At 37.0% G+C, this 16,644-nt stretch overlaps 1 protein-coding gene across 3 annotated transcripts in view; it reads left to right on the forward strand.

The window, feature by feature from the left end:
- The window catches only part of FIGN (fidgetin, microtubule severing factor), a 105,489-nt gene that overhangs the window by 56,676 nt on the left and 32,169 nt on the right, over positions 1-16,644 (forward strand). Inside the window, exon 1 of one of the 3 annotated variants that reach the window (XM_074595445.1) lies at positions 575-585. The exons of the other annotated variants lie outside the window; for them this stretch is intronic. The gene's annotated coding sequence lies outside the window, so the exon portion shown is untranslated. Of the gene's footprint in view, positions 1-574; positions 586-16,644 lie in introns of those variants that run through there. 3 annotated transcript variants of the gene reach the window in all.

A 16,644-nucleotide genomic window follows, 5' to 3' on the forward strand; every position in this document is an offset into this window, starting at 1 on the left:
AGACTCACATGTGGGTCTTGGCATAATACAGTGTTCAAGTCCCAAATCTTTCCTGCTATAAATCTCAGTTCCCCACAGCCCTTCCACATCATTTATCTGTAGGTATTAGCTAAATACTGTCATTCTAGACTTGCATCCAACCCTAAGGATCCCAAAGAACTTGTTATTTAAATGGATTATCCATATTTGAATATGACCACTCTATAAAGAATTAGGCAAAGAGTGTGAGTTACTACAAAAGATTTACCCCACTGCATCTCAGATAAGACAAGTTGTTTAGGCATATCAAGGGTTCAAAATTCCTTTGTTTGAGTCTCTAATCTACAACATTCCTCAGATTATGTTCTGATAAAAGCAAGAGAGAAGAGGTTGTTTGGATTTGACTTCTTGACCAGCTGCTATAAAACTAACTTTCAGCTCAACCTCAAACCATTTTCACTCTTCCCTTGAATTCTCTTTTGCTGAAAGATACGTTTTAATGGGTGGGAGTAACTTGTTGCATCCATCTAACTATGGATTCTTCTTCCAAGCATCATCTTAAGAAGGATGGAATTGAGGAAGAGAGACTAAAGGATTCATCTTGGGGTAAGGGAACTTATTTTTTTTTCCTCCTTCAGAATTATTTCTCTCAACTTAGAAGCTACTGTTCCTATTCTAGAACATATGAGATTCTCATGATTTGAATTTGATATGTTTAATAGAATTTTAAAAGGAAGGAAGAAGAAGGCGTCCCAGATCTTCATTTGAAGTTAACAATAGACAGGAACAATTTCATGTGAAATGTCTGGCTTGTATTTCAAGACATATCTTTATAATATTATTTTTGCTCTTTATGCCAAAGGAAGATTTTCTTTTCATCATCCTTTGCAGTTGGGATGATAACTGTTTCAGGCAGTACTTTCTGGCCTCTTCAGTGTCTTGTGTTGAGCCTCCACAAAAAGGCAAGCCTTTGAAACTTGTTGGTTCATTGGTAATTCATAATTCAGGTCTACAGATTGGCTGGTAAAGATTCTTGGACTTGGGACTTACTCTATCAGGTACATCCTTTCATCACAGAGATACAAACTTAGAATGACTGAACGGTATAAAGCAAAGTAATTCTCAGTCCATTCTTTTACTAGGCTCTGCAAGAGGAAAAAGTTGAGGTCCATCAACATGCTAGTTGGATTGATTGTTTTTCCATCTTTATTGGTCTCCTGTAACTAAAGTAATTCCTATTTAAAGTATTTTATGAAATGTTCTCTCTCTGATGGTGATTCCTTTCCTTCTCATCTTTGTTGGAAATGCTTGTTACTGTTTTTATTTCTTCCTATTTGTAATGGATTGACAAGACACAGGGTAGCCATGCAAGAGAAGACAGAACTGATTTCTTTACCTGTTATTACTTTTATAATTTCCAAGCTTGAGGATTGGCTCCATCAGAATTCATCTTGTGTTTGTCTAAAAGATTCTTTATGCCTTATAGGCTTGTAAAGTTAAGAAAATAATATTTTTTATTACTAATGCATGGCTAAATACATGGGAAAAAACTTCAGGTCTTGGAATAATTGCTGATGGGGGAAAAAAATAATGGAGAAAGGAGACTTATAAATTCTTCCTGGACTTTTTCTAAGAAATAATTTTTCTAAAGTAATTTTTGGTCTTTTATGTCTCCTCTGCTATGGCAGAATGCCTGAGTTTTAAATGGCCTGTGGTAATGAAAGGTGACATCAGGTGAAACCAGAATTCAGCAGTGGGACTGATGAGATATTTCATGGGAGTCTGGTGTCGGTATACAGATACCAGCAAGAGTAGGAAACAAGTCTGTTATGAAAGGTTAAGAGAATCGCATGTGTCCATTTGAAAATTATAGGTAAAGAAACTAAATTTGTCTTACAAAGAAGGATGTGCTAAAGGGCTGCCTACTATTATTTTGCAGATGGGAACATATTGTAAAGCATGATCTGATTGTGCTCCAAAAGGCCTATTTGGACTTTATCTTTTTTTTTTTCTTTACTTTTTGTCTTGCTTGCATGACATGGCTACTGTAGAGAGTTGATGAAAGAAGTTAAAGGTGTTTAGTCATATTACAGGAGTGAATGAATGAAAGTAGATGATAATATAGTTTTTTGGTTTAATTACTGATTATAACTGAATGGCATCTTTCACAGCATTGAATCAACACTCTGGGTCAGAGACTGCAAAAGGATTGACTCCCAGTGTGATTCCAGAGCTGAGGTGGCCAACAGAGGAGGGGAAAATTCTGCAATGCACAGAGGAAAAATAGGAAGTCAATGAGTAAAAGAAAAGATGCTCAATAGATGCTTCCTTTGGTGACCCGTTTCCCTTTAGAAATATTTTACACATATGCAGCTGCCAAGTGGAGACTAGCTGATTAAGATACGATAGGTTTCTCTTTAGTTCAGTAGGAAATACTGTCTTTTTAAAAGGTGATAGAAATGGTGTGAGGATTTCCTACATCAGGAAAGTGGACACACGAAATTATGGCTCCTGATGATTCAGCATCAGCAGCTTTTCTGAACCCTAAGTCACTGGGATCATTTTGTCTTTTCTTGGAATAGTTTGACATGTTGAATTTTTATTCCAGTTTCTCTATTTCAGTTTGTTTGATAATGATTTCCTGTCTGTTCCCTTTGTCTCATATTTTGTCTGTGAAACTCTTAATTGCAGATTGTCCTTGGCAATAACTGGCATTTGTCTCAGTTTTTGCCCACGGGTGTCAGTCCAAATGCTTGTAGGAGTTTACTGATACCATAAACATTTCTGCTCAGTCACCAAAATCCTTATTGGAGGTTGGCAGATAACATTGTCTCTGCCATCATGCTTCCTCCAGCACTTCAGTTTTAGATAGCTTTAGTAAGTTTTCTCATAGGGACCAGAAGATGAGATAAACATGTTTATCCTCTTTGAAAGGTGGTGGTGGGAGGGGGGAAATCTTATCTGAAATACAGTGAAATCTCATTCCCTCCCCAGACGTAGTGGCTCCCAACATTCAAATACCCAGCAGAAGACAAAAATTTTAAGATGTACTAATGGAGCACACCTGCTTTAATGTGGCAAAAGGCTGACAGTAGCTGTATGATCAGTTATGATCATATTTACTCTGTAGCTTTTCTCCTATGGTCGTCAAAAACCTCTGCTGCTTCCCTGGCAGGGAGACTTCTTCTGACAGACCTTATTACCAGAACATATTTTATTCTCATATCAGGATTGGCTTCCATGATAGCTCTAGCATTGTATCATTGCTAACTGTCCCTCTCAAGTGCTTCAATCCCTACTCAATGTTGACAAAGACACTACGGTTCTGGTGAAAGCATTGCAAAATTTTCAGCAAAGGTAGCATCTAGTGGGTCTGGAGAAGCATCCAGCTGCTTTCAACCCGTTCCTATCAGGGCAAATAGGAAGAACTGCTGTTGCCAGCAAGCTTTCTTGTACAGACCTATATCCTTCTAGAGCAGGGGATAGAAGAATGACACCAGGTTCACTTACCAACTCATCACACTGCCCTTGAGGAACTATTACAGCTCAACAGATTAATCAGATAGATTAATACTCCTGCTCTCTGGTGATTACCAGAGGTCTGTTTTGATGGCTCTCATTCTGGCACTTTTCCCACTGAAACCCTTTTCCATGTTAAAGTGGAACTAATTAATTCTAGGGCAATACTGAATGGTTTCTTTCAGGTTAACAGTTCAGCCAGTTTATGTCTGGATGCTCTAAGTCCCACTGAGATATCTTAAACCAATTCTCCAGACAGTGTAGTAAGGTTACCTGGCTAGTGGATAAACAAGCTTTTGAAAAAGTGAGATCGTAAGTAGTTAGTGTCTTAAACATTTATAGTTTTGAGTTGCATGGTTTGTTTTTTCTGTCATGAACATGCCACGTTTGTCTTTTACTGAAGATCACCTGTATTTCTTCAGTAGTACTTTCAGATAGACAGCATTCTTCTGCACAGGGATCATAATCTGCCATGTGTTAATAGCACATGTCACTCCACTCCAGAAGTGGCTGCGTTGTGGTGACCGCCTTTAAGACAGTGTATCTATCATACGATAGCAGGTGAGAGGCATGACGGTTGACACACAGCAATGAAGACAATACTATGGGAATTATGTGCAATCTTTAGTCAGGCTCTCTGAGCGTTTGTAGCAGAGGCAATAATATATATTTCATTTGCAGCAAAGTAAAAAATAAACCTGCCGCCTTCTGTGATTAACAAATTGTTAGCAAATTGTGATTGTCAGATAATCAAAATAATCACTGCATCCTCGACCATAAAACTTTACGTTAACATTTTTTTTTCTTCTTGAGTGGATAAGACATAGGAGTTGAATGACGTAGGACAACGTTTCCTTTCTAAATCATTTTGATTTTTAAAACTGAATTCCTTTTCTAGATGTATTTAAAAACTTTAAACAATGGTAGAAGAAATCCAAATACTGGCCTCCTTTTGAGAGCTGATAATCTGCCTGGGTTTTGGTGCATTTTCAACTTCTGTTGAAAATACTTTCCAATGTTATATTATTCTGACAGCCTAGCCTAAAGTTCTAAAGATTAATTGTATCTCTAGAACATTTGAAAATCAGCTTTTTAAAACATGATTATGAAAAATGTTATCCTTTAATTAGTTCCAGAGGAAATGTAATTGTGGAAGACTTTACCAATGTGAATCTTCTATAAGGAAAAGCACTTTGAAAGAACCAGTTTGGCAAGGCTGTTGTCTTGGTTCCTAGACACCAATTCAAGAAATTCTGATTTGGCTTTAGGGTAGGCACACTCCTACTGGAAAACACACAAGGTTTTGCAATGATTTATATGCTCATTTTGCAAATTACTCCTGTGATGCTCAATAACTTGAAGAATGAACTCTCTAGAATTAGAGAGTTTTGTGCTTGCTTGATTTGCCACTTATTTTTGAGTGCGTTATTTATTTTTATTTTTATTGTGCTGCCATTAATAGTTTTGTTTATTATTCTTTTCCTTTTTATCGGAGCATACTACACTTGACTCAGAGCTCTTAGCATATTTATTCTATATTAGATACTAGGCTAGTGAAAGCCAACCCCAAAGGGACTCCACCGTTTCCAGTTGTGTCTAAAATAATCTCTCTACTGCTGTGAGCAGGGACTCTCCCAGAAAGTGCTGAGTTGATCGTTGTGTTGGGGAAACAGTATTACAGTGGGTTGATGATTTGCCATAACTGAGTATCAAAAGGACAGGAAGGTCTTGGAGAAGATGAAGTATATGATCCTCCAATTCTTTCTGCAGAAATAAGGGTATTCTTGAGAAATTTTAGACAAAGTAGTGAAAGTTCAGCAATTTCTGATCTCCACTAGATTGACTTCTAGGTTATATATTGACTGTCTGAGACAAGGCAGGCTCCATTTTTGCCCTTAATGTTGGGAGGGAGCTATATATACGTACCTAATCCCTTCTCAAAAACGCCTGAAACCTGTATTCCAGAAAGACCTGGGATCATTTGGCAAAGGTGATGACACTATGCTTGGCTTTACTGACTGTTATCCTTCTGGAATTATTCAAAACAATGGACAGTTCCATGTTTTGCCCCATTACAGGTGATATGGCCACTGTACGGATGATTGTCTTATATGTTCCCTTGAGGTTGTCTCCCCGTTCGGTGTGATCCATCCATCTTCTCTATTCTCACAATTTGTAAAAATGGCTACAGACCACGGGAAGCTGGACAGTCTCCTAAATCTCCTGGCAATACTGCTGGGAGAAGTCGTCCAGTCTTTATACTTCTCACGTCTGGTATCAAACTGTAAGGGAAATAATAGCACAACACAAGATCTAATGGAGAATTCAGCACACAGCCGATTTGAGGTACTATGCTGTATTTCTGGAATGATCAAAAATTCTTAAGTGTTTCACAGAGAGCAAGTTAGGTTGGAAGGGGCCTCTGTAGGTAGCCCAACCTTTTGCTCAGAGCAGGGCTAATTCAAAATTAGATCAAGTTAGTCAGGGCCTTGTCCTGTTGAGGTTTCACAGTCTCCAGGAAAGGAGATTCCCCAGCCTTCCTGGGCAGCCTGTCCCAGGCGTCAGCAGTTTTGAGAGTGGTATCTGTACTGTGCCCTTCCCTTCAGCGTGGCCACGGACACACAGACTGCTTTTTGTGATTGATAGATTCGCAACATGGTACATTTCACCTTTTATTGTCACCTCACATAAAGGAACAGTAGGGAACAGATAAGATATGGTTTGCAAGGTACAAGTTTCAAAACTTTTTTTGGCAGGAGGTGGGGGAGCACGTATATGTAGCTATTGTAGCACACAATAGTGAAAATCGGACACCTCTACCTCTAGCTCTGAGAGGATCACTTTGTTTGTTCCCTTCTGGAATTGTCACTAATGGTGGAGAAAAACTGATGCATAAGCAATAGCTAGTTTCTGAAGGGAAATGATAGTAGTGAAACATATTTAGTATAGTGAAGAGATTGCCAAGGGAGGACATTGTTTATTTGAGGTTCTTGAAAGGTATAGACATCAAGGAAGAAGAGAATTCTTCACAGGGGGAGATGGGGGTGTAACTAATGGATTGGGAGAATTAATGGGATAATAAAATAATTAAAAAAGGAGAAATTTCACCTGAGGCTGTCAAATTTGACATAACTGATAGGAGATGGAATTTCCTAGGTTATACTTGAAGAAGAATTAATTCAAGACGTGTCAATTGGCCAATAAATCATTTCAGTTGAAATTGCAGAAGAGGTTTGTAGCTTCCAAAAGAAAATTGTGTTTGTTTTTGTATGTGAAAAGATCACCGTATAGTATGCCAAACTTTGTATAAACGTTGGCAGCCAGTACTCTGAACAAAGACTGTTTCATCACTTTAAGCACAGGCATCTTGTAGATTACTGTGCAGTGAGAGTTTTATTTATTTGTATTTCAGTTGTTTTCTCTCTGGTTTTAAAATGAGTTTTCCAAATATTCTGTTTCTCTTCTTTAATTTGTATTTCATTTCCTCAACTTCTTCATTTTTCACAAGCTAAAATCAGCAGTAATGCAAATACTTGGTAAGTGTTGAGTGAGTCTCTTATTTCTGGGCATCTTTACTGCTCTCCCTTGTATTTAATCTTCCTTCTCTTGCCCTTCCCCCTTATATTTCTGTCAGCCAAAAAAAAAGAGTTAAATTATATGAGATATGGGGTGGCTCTTGTCCTCTGATTTTTAAGATGTTTTCATTCTTCAGAAGGGTTGCAGTTGGTTTCATTCTGTTTCTGCTTTTTCAGATGAGAAACTACCACAGAACGTATCTGCAACAGCAATCACTGGATTTTTGTGGTGTGTGTGATATTCTGCAGCACAGATAATGCTATAAATACAATGCTACATCTATTGGTGACCTAAGATTTTTGTCACTTTAGCTTCTTGCGTGCATAGTTTTTCTGCAGTTTCGGTTATTTGTGACAAGGGAAGGGCTGAGTTTGCCACTAAAATGAATCAAATCACTTGTTTGCTTAGGAAGAAAGGTAATTTCCAGGCTGTTTTTACTTGATATTTTTACTTATGTCAATTTGTAGCAACTCAAAGAGCCTGCTGGATTTTGTGGACACTGCTGCATTTACAGTCAGCATCAGGGTTACCAGTAAGTAGCCAACAAACCCACTATGGAGGTGACATTAACAGTCATCTTCTCTCCCGTCTAGACTTGCAAGCAAGGAAAGTACATTGACTCATCTGAGCCAGTGGAGGAGGCTGTATGTGTACATAGATAAGAAATTACCTTTATTTATGGGAAGAAATCCTTCTTCCATTTTGAACTGGCAGGCTAAGCAAAATGGTTACGAGTCTCCTTTAAGTAAATGTTAGATTGATGCCAGTCTTGCCTTAATCAAACCTTAAAACAGTTATTATTGCAAGACAAGGCGATTTCTGTTGCACTGTCTGGTTTGCCCTCTTGGACATGGCTTCAGCTGTTCCTTTGAAATTCCCATTGAAAATTTTTGAGTTTAACGTGAACCAGCATTTAAAAAATATTGATTTTTACAATTGCCTATTGTTTTGGTAAGGTAGGGCGAGTATTGGTTCAGTGTGTTGTAGCAATAGTTTACTTTCCATTTCCTTGCTGTGCAGTACGATCCGTGCTCTTCTGTGGCATTCTCTTCTACTTGAAAAGCTTGACACTAAGTGGATATATATTTTTAAATATAGACAGGAAAGCTATTATTTTTTATTTAGCTTTTACTGTGTAATGGAATTTGTGACAAGGTTATTTGCTTCAATATAATTTTGTGTACTGATTAGTGTTCTTTGGAAAGGGCCTTGAGGCATGTTGCACGAAAGACGCTATGTAAGTAGGGAATGGAAGGGTAAACGACCTTCATTTAAATGCAGTCAAGTAATCATTATCAAAGTTTTAAGCAATTTGAACTGCCTAACAGGAGGTATGATGACAATAATTGCCAATGTCCTTAAAGGACAGCTGTACCCATTTGATCACTGCCACATGCTTAAAGTTCATAAAAGGAAAACCACTTTTCACAATCTCTAAGCAGTATCTGAAGATAGCTATTTAAAAAAAACCCAACACAACAAACAAACCAACCAACCAAAAAAACCAAACCAACAGAAAAACAGAAATTACAAAATGGATATATTGGAGGTCTCTGCACGTAGCCCAGCAGAATTTTATCATATAGCAGTGTAGGTGCCAATAACAGAGGGCATGAGTGAAGTATTATTAGTTAAAATAAATATATGAAAAAAATATTAAAAAAGAAAAAAGCGCATTAGTATTTGAATAGGAATGAAGCATGCATTGCATATCTAAAGAGGAATGGTTTTGCTATGCAACTGGAAGGAATGCTGGGCTCTTTAATTCTGTTCTGAGCTTAACCTTTAGGGAACTGGGCACAAGAAAGTGAGTTATGCTGAAGAACTGAGCAGAAATGTATTATTATTTCTATTTACTCCTTTTCCTACCCAAAATTATCTTGAAATACACCCACATACAGACACGCACAAGCAGAAATGGACTTTGCCCATTCTCTGAGGTGCATATAGAGGAGCTGGCCCCAGTTTGGAAGCAATAGTTCATTCCTTAATGTGGCTCTGTGCCAAGTTAATATTTCCTGTCCTTCTCTTAATGTTCTTATCACTGGCCTAGTCCCACCAGTTTTCCACAGGCTAAGAAGAGCTCTCTAACTCTTCTGAGATGGGTATATAAAATACAAAAGGGCCTAGGGAATCTCGAAGTCCAGGCCCCTACTGTCACTATATATTATAATATAAAATGATAAAGCTGTGTCTTAACATGAGCTAATTATTTTTGTCCTTCAGGACTCTGGTTGGCTGTTCAATAATGTTACTGCCCTGGGAGTTACAAATCTTCTAATTTGCAGCATAAATTTATTTATGGCTGTTTTATACTTATTTGTTCTTGTGCCAATGTTGTCTTTTTGACTTAAATCGTTCATCTCCAGTGTATATGCTTTGCTGATTATATTTTTACAGAGGAATCATATTCCTATTCAGTCTTGGCAGTGTAGAGCAAGCCAATGCCTTTTATCCTCTGTGAATGTACACTCTTCATTCCCAGTGTCATTCCTATACCCCTTCCCTGTTCTTCTTCCAGTTTAAATTAATCTTCCCTGAAGAAAATCAGAATTACAGTTCTGGTGAGGTTTCACTGTGTAATGACATTAATACTTTTGGAAAAAAAAACAAAAAACAATTGCCTGCTTATAGTTTACAACTGCATAGCTTGTTTCCATATTTACATCAAATTAGTTGGTGAAAGTCCATCTTCCAGTTTATACATTTCAGGTTTTTTCCTTTCACTTTTCTTTGTGATTAAGTTTTGACTTGTAGCAATTTTTTTCACTATTAACTCATACTTGATACCACTACTTTCTGTTCATTACCTGTGTTTACATGGAACACGGTATTTTACCTGTGTGACATTTCATTTTTTCTTTCTGCTGGTGCCTCCTAATTTTTGTGTGATCTGCAAGTTTTCACTGTGTGTTCCTACTTCTTATGTCATATTCATATTCAGTAATTAATACAAGGGAGTTTTGCTAACTGATCTCTGAGGAGCTTTGTTACCAAGCTTCTTCCAGTTCAGTAGATGTCCTTTCAATACTGTCTGTCGTTATACCCCTTTCAGTATTTCCTTAACTAATTTACAGTGCTTTTAATAATTCCTGTCTTTCCAGCTGTTAATGCATAAGGTAACCTATCATACGTATGCAGATGTGCAGTTAGATGATTCAATAATTTTCTTTGCTTAAAATCAGCCATATTATCAAATAAATTATCTTGGCAGTAATTACCTTTGATAAACCCATTGTGAACTGTATCCCATTTTTCTGCAATATAGATACGTATTTAAACCTTGAACTAGTAGAATAACTATTGTCTGCATCAAGTCACCTCTTGTGCCTCCTTAGATATTGGTGCCTCCCCACCATTGCCCCCAAGTCTAGATGTAATCTGGGAGTTTTAATGCATAATTTCTAGGGCTGCTCCAGCACACTTCATTATTTTTTCTGTGTCTATTATTTTGACGTGACCAGAGTGTTTTACCCAACATATCTCTTTTTATGTCTTCACAGTCTATAACGTCATCAGACACCCCTTTCCATCTATTTCTCTTTTTCCTAAAGAACACATGCATTTCGGTATCTGTGTTCCAGTCCTGACTGCTGTTTCAATGTATTTTGCTTTCGTGCAGTACGTCATTCTACATCCTGCAGCACTTCAAACTTTTCCATTTTGTTTAACAACACAAGGAGTCAGAGCAACAAACTTTAAAAGTATTTCTTACCGATTGGATCCAGTTCCCTAATTAGTCTATTCATGAACCATGCCATCTAACCGACGATTATTTGCATCAAAATTAGTATTCTTTTCCTAGATGTCCATAGTATTTCCTGCTTTGTTCTTTAAGCCATTATTGTATCCCTTTTTTCTTGATTTCCCCCTTCCTTTGAATCAAATCCAGATGTGGAAAATATGTGCCTCTCACAACAGTCTTCCTTTTTTTTTTTTTTTTGAGTTTACAGCTAATATATGCATAGATGTGTGCTCATTAATGGAGGAAGAAGAGAGATCTCAATAGAATTTTAGGGAAATAGTGAGTAGAAGCAAATTGTATTGCAAAAATAAAACTCAAGATTTGCCTTTCTGAAAGGAGGTCATCCTCTGGGTTTTTTGATAGATCTTTCTTTCTCTGTTTTGGAAGTAATTTTTTTTAAACTATAAAAAGTTCCAGTGAAGACTTCTGGAAAACTTGGAATATGTCTGTCTGTGTTTTAAATTAACCTATCATGTATCTTACACATGAAAAAATAAATGTCTAATAAATAGGAAGTTTGCAGAGATATTTCACTATCATTACTAGGTAACTTAATGTCAGTGACACTCTTCAAAGCTTTGTGGCTCCTCTAGAGTCTCCCAGGCTACATGATATAAACTGAATGGAGCCAGGACATACACTCAAGCGTGGGCTCAAGATGACTAACCTCCATACTGTGCCACTTGTCCTCAAGGCTGGAGACTGGGACCTGTACCACTTTATTTGTTAGTATAACGAGCTCTTTCAGGAGAGAAATAATATTTGCTGAATAAGTTCCTGTCTGTATGTCTTGCAGGAAGTATTTTTCCCCCCACAGCAAGAAGTAAGAAATGTTTGTTTTCTTCTTAATTAGTAAGAATGACTGATAGTAATCATGGCAGGCGGGAAGGGTTTGGGAATGAAGATTTATGTCTGAGCTGTTAAATTTCCCAGGCTTCAGCCTGCTTTGGAATCTATTGCTCTGAGTCACTGTGTAGAATGGGGAGGAGGAAGGAAAGTATTTTGCTTTTTCTGAAGCAAATCACTGTCACAGGCTCTGTGTGAGAACTGGGTTTCTTTAGAACTAGGAATGTCGCTCCTGCATCCCTGATTAAAACACACTGTCCTAGTTTTTGTTCTTTCTACATGCTCACAATTATTCTCCGCAAATGGTACATACCAAAGTCATCCTCTTTGTACCTTCACAGTCTTTACTACAAGAAAAAGTGCTGCTGTCCTCTCTCCATCTTCAGGACGCCCTTTTCTCTGTCCTCTCGAGGTGTAAAAACAGCCCGTTCAAAATGAGCAACTTTTGCATGGAGAAGGAGGAAGAAGAGGAATACTTTTCAGTAGAAAATGGTTGGAATTTTAGGATGCATCTTTGAACTGAACAGATTTTCCTTGAGCCTCCTGAGATTTTCTCACCACTGTTACTCAGTGAAACTGTATTTATAAGATTATTTTAGCATCAAAACACAACTGCATTTAATTCCACTGGATTGCACTTCTGTTACTTTGAGCAGACGTTAATGTGTATATCAGCTTTATAGAGTTCTGAAAGAGATTTAAGAAACAAATATCATAAAACAAACATGTCAAAATAAAAATGCAATTATAAGTCAAAATGTCTTTTGGTTTAGGTTGAAGGAAGAAAGAGACAGCTAATAAAAGAAGAACATATGTATATTTTTAGCCACAAAAGGTATTTATTCATTTTTCTATGCCACAGTGTTACATTATCTCATAGAACAGGTGAAGAAAGAAACACTGTGGAGAATAATTTTTATAAGGACGTTTTTTACATGTAACTAATTAACAAAGAGAGTTCTGATGCTTACGGTGATAACACAGGTATTTTTAACAAGAAAATTGCAGAAAAGCACCAAATAACTAGAGTAATGATGAAATTCTTTGACTCCACTGGGGTATCTTTTTTCTTAGAGAAAACAGCCTAAGCCAAAAGGTTGTACATTGTAGAAATGGAAAGCAAAATTTAAAAATAACAGTCTACGCAATACGATTACAACTTTCTTTTTCTTTTGAGTTCCTGTGTTTGAGGAGATTCATTTTATATTGAGGAACTTTCTGCTGCATTATTTACTAGTTCTGCATCTTCTGATATACTTAGCAACACTGCAGATAGAGATCAGAAAAATACAATTAGAATTTTTTCACCATTCTCTGTTACATTACATATAGTGATGACACAACTATTATCTTTGCTTCACTGTACCCTACCTATGAGAATGACCTTGCTCAAAGCAAAATCTCCCCCTGATTTCAAGCTGAGTAACAGTTAATGTTTCTCAATGGGATGCTGGTGATGATCTTGAGAATTGTTGACCAGAACAGGAATGCAATTGTTTGGTTTTTTCCTTAATTTGTACTTTCCCTGGGAAAGTGCTGTGAAATATTTGTATTGTCACACTCAGGCTTGATAGCATTAGGCATAATTTTGTCTTTATGCATGGTAGCAAAAATCTTGGACAGATAAATGTGCTTCGTTTAAATCATGAGTTACTTTGTTGAGACTGAGAGTATATCTGTGATGTTCTTTTCCTGGCGGTACAGCTGTGTGATAAGAGTGAAAAGAAATCTGATCCTTAATTTCCATGTTAGCAAAATCCTTTCATAGACTCAGTTGTAGTGTGAATAAGGTAAGTGGTGCTTTAAGTTGATGTAGTTTCCCTCACTAGCGAGGTGAAAGTGAAATTAAGCACAGTATTTTTCCTGTACAAATGGCTCCTAATGCTACAGTTATAAGCTAGACGTCATGAATCAGCAGACAAATAAGTCTGTAGAAGTTGCTATGCATGAAACAAGTTATCTTATTTAGCCACATGTTGAGACTAACTCCATTTCTTCCTTGCATGTGATATTTTAGCTAAGCAGTAACTTAATTTGAATACACAAAGTAGTAAACTGCTATCCCTTGGAATCAATTTTTCAGAGACATTTAGTCAATGCTGTTTGGAAAGAATAAGTTCAATATATGCTGTCATACATTAATAACATCTAAGTTATTTTCTAGACCAGATATTTTGAAGCGTTAGTGTATACTTCTTTTTCAGAAGTATCTGTGAACATTTTCCTCTGTACGGTAGCTGATCATTTTTGTGATAGGTTGGATAGTGCGTGGATGGCTTTTATGTGTGAGTGGGTACATTTTATATTACTTAGAATAAACAAGGTTACGTCTTAATAATGCTTTAATAGGAGTTTCATTGATTATGTGTCACTCCTGTTAGTTCATGGGAGTTTCTATTAAGCATTTACCTGGGTGCATTTTCTGGGATTATGGCAAGCTTTCAATGCTTGCACCTCATTCATTGGCTGTATTTAGCATTATATCCTTTTTAATTTTCATTAATCTGTAAGATTCTGTGTTATTTCTCATGGAAGTTTACAATGGTGATGGGAATACTGCATTAAAAAAAATGGAAGGAAATTTGTGCCCTGTTACAGATTACAGTAATACATATGCAAACCTGTTTATGTGAGAGAATTTTATTTTTTTCTTAGGCATCCACAATATTTTCAAAATACAGCATGCAGTGCAGCAGTTCTATCAGATACCGTATGTAATATGTTCACACAAGCCTCTCAAGGTATAAATCTTCAATGCACGGGAGTTGTTTTATATCCTAGGCTTTCTAAACACTATACTAACTCCACAAAATGTATCAATCTGATAGTTTGGGACCAGAATTATAGAAGTACAGGGCTGTGTGAAAGGTGAGATCTCTGCATTTGAAGTTTACTTGAATTGATCCATAAAGTTATTTTTAGAAGTTACATTCTCATAACATCTACATAACCTGGTTTACTCTAATCTGATTTTTCCAAGCTTTTTAAGCAGTGCTGAAAATTACTTTAGGGAATAGATTTGCTTTCAAACTGAGTTTTCAGAATAAAGTTCGGGTCAATGTGTTCCTTAAGAGATTGGCTGAATGCCACTAATAGTATGTTGTGACTGTTTTTAAATCTGACAGTTGGCTACAATACACTTGAGTAACTTCCAGCTTTATTGTCAAGCCAAGGTATAGTTTCGCTGGAGATGCTATCTGGCAGATATTATCATCAGTTAGAAGTAAGATGCACTTTATCATTTTTTGTAGGTTTACTCATTATGTTGTGCCCTGCATTTGAATTAAGTTTGCAAAAAATATTTTATTTTAAAATGTAAGATTGCGGTTTAGTAGCCTTTGGGGTTTGACATGAATATCAATAAATAAACAAAGCTTATGGAGCACATTTACTATCTCAGTTTAGATGGTGCTTTAAAACATGTTTTCATATTAAAATATTTCAGAATTAGCCTTATTGATCTGAGAAAAGCCAGATTTGTAGACATAGATAATATCCTTTATTAGACTAGGGGCTATAGCTGGAACTGTTGAAGAAGTGTTTGTATAACTGTTCTATCTGGTTTATGAAAAATATATTCATTATCATTACTGTTTGTGTAAGATGGATGGAGTCAAAGTGAAATTCTGCACCAGCATGTTTCTGGTTGCTGAGAGGTGCTAAGTGAAGCGCATTACCAATGAGGAAAATATCACTTCCAAATGTATTTTTTTAAACACCTCTAGAGGATCGTGCAACTGCACAGACAAGAAGCCTTTGAGATCTCACCTTCTCAGGCAGTTCTGTTTCTGCCCAGTTTATCTCATATTAGCAGAACAATAATTAATGAGATGACTTTTCTTGTGACACGTTACTTCTGAAATGTTAACACTTGCTTAACTGTGGGCAGTTGATGTTCTTTTTTTCTATGATTTTTTGGTCTCAATTAATTTGCCATTCCAAAATACGAAAGTCAACATTGCTTAAAGCATCTATTTCTTTCTTTTTTCCCCACAAAGTTTACTTATTATAGAGTAAGATTTTATGACGATGGATCTACATGGGCATGTATACACATCAAACCAGATTCTCTCCTGACATGTCCGTTCATTCAAAGGAAATAGTGACAAAAGACAACTGGACTGATAGTTGAGTCTAATAGCAAACTACCATGCTCTACTTTGTGGCTTTGATCTTGTGAATTTGAGCTGTACCATGTAGGTCTTCAAAGCATTAAGCAGTTTTGAACCAGTTTATTCAAGTTCATGAATGTCAGAAGTCAAGAAGACTTTTAAGGTATTCAGGCACCAAAAGATGCAGATTTAGATCCTTACTGAGGTTTTGAAAATGACCAATTTGTGTGTTTAAGTCACATGTCTGATCTTGAGTCTTCAGCAGCTGTGAGCCAGTCTTTGCATGGAGATTGCACATATATATTATACCTGATGATTTATCAAATGGGATATTTTATTCTAGAGGGCAGCCAACCTCATAATGCCTACAGCTGGAGTTAAGGGAGAGAAGCAGAATGGTGGGGCTGGCCCACCTCCCTGACGGGAGTTCAATTCTGCCCAGCTCATGACACCGGCACAGCTAGGACCTGAAGGACCACAGGCTGAGAGAGATGACTTTTGGGTGATGGGGGCAGCGTGGCTCACTGAAGAATAACATGAAATAATTTGCAAGTCTGACTTGCTCTTCTTGCAGAGTAGAAGTTGTTGGGATGCAGTTTATGATGTGAAGTGAATTAACAGTAGAGACGGGGATGTTTGTACGCAAATCCAGATACGGCTCTGCAAACCCATCTCTGGTTACCGCGTGAGGCAGCAACAGCAAAGATGGTCGCACCTCCCATGTAACAGAAATATATTAAAATTTATAGCTTTTATTTGTAAACTCACAGATCATGTGCCACACTGTGTAAAGTGTGATTTTTTTTTTCTTTTTTTTTTTTTCTTCTGGTTTAGTGTTCGGAGTTAGTGTCATCCTAATTAGTTTCC

The sequence above is a fragment of the Larus michahellis genome, chromosome 7 (assembly GCF_964199755.1).
Source record: "Larus michahellis chromosome 7, bLarMic1.1, whole genome shotgun sequence".
NCBI lineage: Eukaryota > Metazoa > Chordata > Aves > Charadriiformes > Laridae > Larus > Larus michahellis.